This window comes from Seriola lalandi, unplaced genomic scaffold, assembly GCF_002814215.2.
Source record: "Seriola lalandi dorsalis isolate HSWRI2012SDOR001 ecotype SW California unplaced genomic scaffold, Sedor1 jcf7180002054963, whole genome shotgun sequence".
NCBI classification, from domain to species: domain Eukaryota; kingdom Metazoa; phylum Chordata; class Actinopteri; order Carangiformes; family Carangidae; genus Seriola; species Seriola lalandi.
In genome coordinates this window covers 824,042-826,221 of record NW_019525514.1, presented here as the reverse complement: position 1 = coordinate 826,221, position 2,180 = coordinate 824,042, and the positions used below count along the sequence as shown (strand labels likewise).

General features: G+C 36.6%; 1 protein-coding gene across 1 annotated transcript in view; it reads right to left on the bottom strand.

Moving 5' to 3' along the window:
* The window catches only part of matr3l1.2 (matrin 3-like 1.2), a 22,318-nt gene extending 21,983 nt beyond the window's left edge, over positions 1-335 (bottom strand). The window contains exon 1 of the mRNA XM_087170843.1: positions 104-335. The gene's annotated coding sequence lies outside the window, so the exon portion shown is untranslated. The remainder of the gene's footprint in view (positions 1-103) is intronic.
* Between the last annotated feature and the right edge of the window lie 1,845 nt (positions 336-2,180).

Sequence of the window (2,180 nt, the reverse complement as noted above, 5' to 3'; positions counted from 1 at the left end):
TTCAGGGTTTTAATTTCCTACTGTGCCAATTGTAAATAAAACAGTTCACCATCGACTCATATATATAATGATGTCGTTTATATGTGTGAATTGAAGCACTTACCTTAGTTTTCCTTACTGCGTAGCTGGCAGCTAGCTGATCCTGCTAGCGCACAGGAGAGCGCAGCAACGAAGTATCGCGATATTTAGACTCTTCTCGCCATATCATCTGTGAATATGATAATTATCAATATGATTATTAATATGATTACTAAAACACACACCGTTCCGAGATAGTTCTTTAACGTGTATGTTGTTTGAGAGCGAGTTAAACGAACCGATCCGGAGCGCCGGAGTGCGGACTACAGTGCTGCCTTCAGGAACCTTTGCAAGTTTCCACTCTCTGAAGATGTCGCAGCTGTGAAGACGGCGGAATGAAATAAATAAAAAATATTCTTGATAAAACTGTGAAATACTGAGTCAAACTTTGTACAATATATTTTAATAATAGGAAATTCCACATTCATGGGAAGGGACTGGACACACTTTTTTTAGATTTCTCGATATATATAATTTACACTTCCCACATCAACAAAACAAAACAGAGATCAATAATCTTAACGACAGAAAAAATAATACAATAACACACATTCACTCCACACGTCAAACAAGTAAACTCAACCTCAATATCTTCAAATCTGATTAATTTAAAGGAAATGTGTTGAATATATATAACTATACATCATATAGCCTATAGTAATGAAAATATACAATTGACGTATTAATGGAGGTTAAAATCAGACTTTATTGATCAACTTCAATCATACAACTGAATAAAACTGAGTGAAAGACATTAGTATTGTTTGAATATGTAGATAATAGCAAACAAAGAAATAAAAAGCAATACTGCTAATACATAGTAATCACGACGTTCATAAACATACAGTTCATTTATTTGAAAGCAATTTTGACTAAACAAAGGCCTAAATGTCACATGTTATTCCTGTGTCGAAGGACAGTTACGTCTGTGTTTTCTTTCCTAAGAGTAGACATCACAGAGAATCTCAGATTAACACAAGTGGCATTGATGGTGAAGTATTAACAGTTGTGCATTCCATTAAAATATCCATTAAATGTCAGAAGTGACAAATGAAAATGTGGAATGCAGGAATCGCAATCCACATTTCACGGTGTAGTTTCACTTTGTGAGCTCGTGGAGCCTTAAAATGTGATTTAAAACTGGATAACAACTACAACGCCAACGCATGCGCATAGGGAATATAACGTAACTGACGGGCGACCAAATGAAACGGAGCGTCAACATCTAAATCACAAAAATTACAAATCTCTCTGGTTTGAGAATTGAAAGAGACATTTGGGACAATGTAAGCTCAAAATACATAACATTATTTTAGTAATTTTTTAGATATTTAATGTGGAAAAGTTATAACTTAAATACAAGGGCGTAACCATGGTATAGACATTGGGGGGGTCCAAATGAGAGCCCTCCCCCAGAATATATATTTTTTTAAAGTGCATTTCCCACAATTCTATGATTTTTATGTATTGACCATCTGAATTAACATTTAAAGTTTTTCCCCAACCAGAATTAGCCTAACTTGTTATTTAGCCCAAATTGTGACAGGCTATCATGACATCGTTGCTACTAGCTTCATATTATACAAGTCTCTTCACTTCAAGCTAGCTTAACTAACAAACTGAGCCCTTTGTAACGAGTCAAATATTTCAAATTAATTCAAAAATTAACACGCTCATTTTGACAACATCACTCCTCTTTAGCTATCTAGTTGCTTATTGTCTGAAAAAATTTTCGTATGTCCTGCTTTTTCCGCTTTTTGGGCAACGTCGGACCAACTTCTCCCTCAGTCGTGTGGCTTCAAACGGAGCGGTGTTACATGGGCGCAACCAAGTGTACAATCGGGAGGGGGGTGGTCACACACTTTTTGAATTGAAAATAAATCGGAAATAACAAGAGACGGGTCAGTTGACAGCCAGGGTTCATAAAAGGAGGAACTATTTAACATATTCATTCATAATATTGGGGGGGACAGATTGGTATTTTCCCAGTATTGGGGGGGGACACGACCCCCCCAAAGGATGCGTGGTTACGCCCATGCTTAAATACCTATCTAACTACCAACCAACCTACATACCTACCTACCTACCTACCTACCTACCTA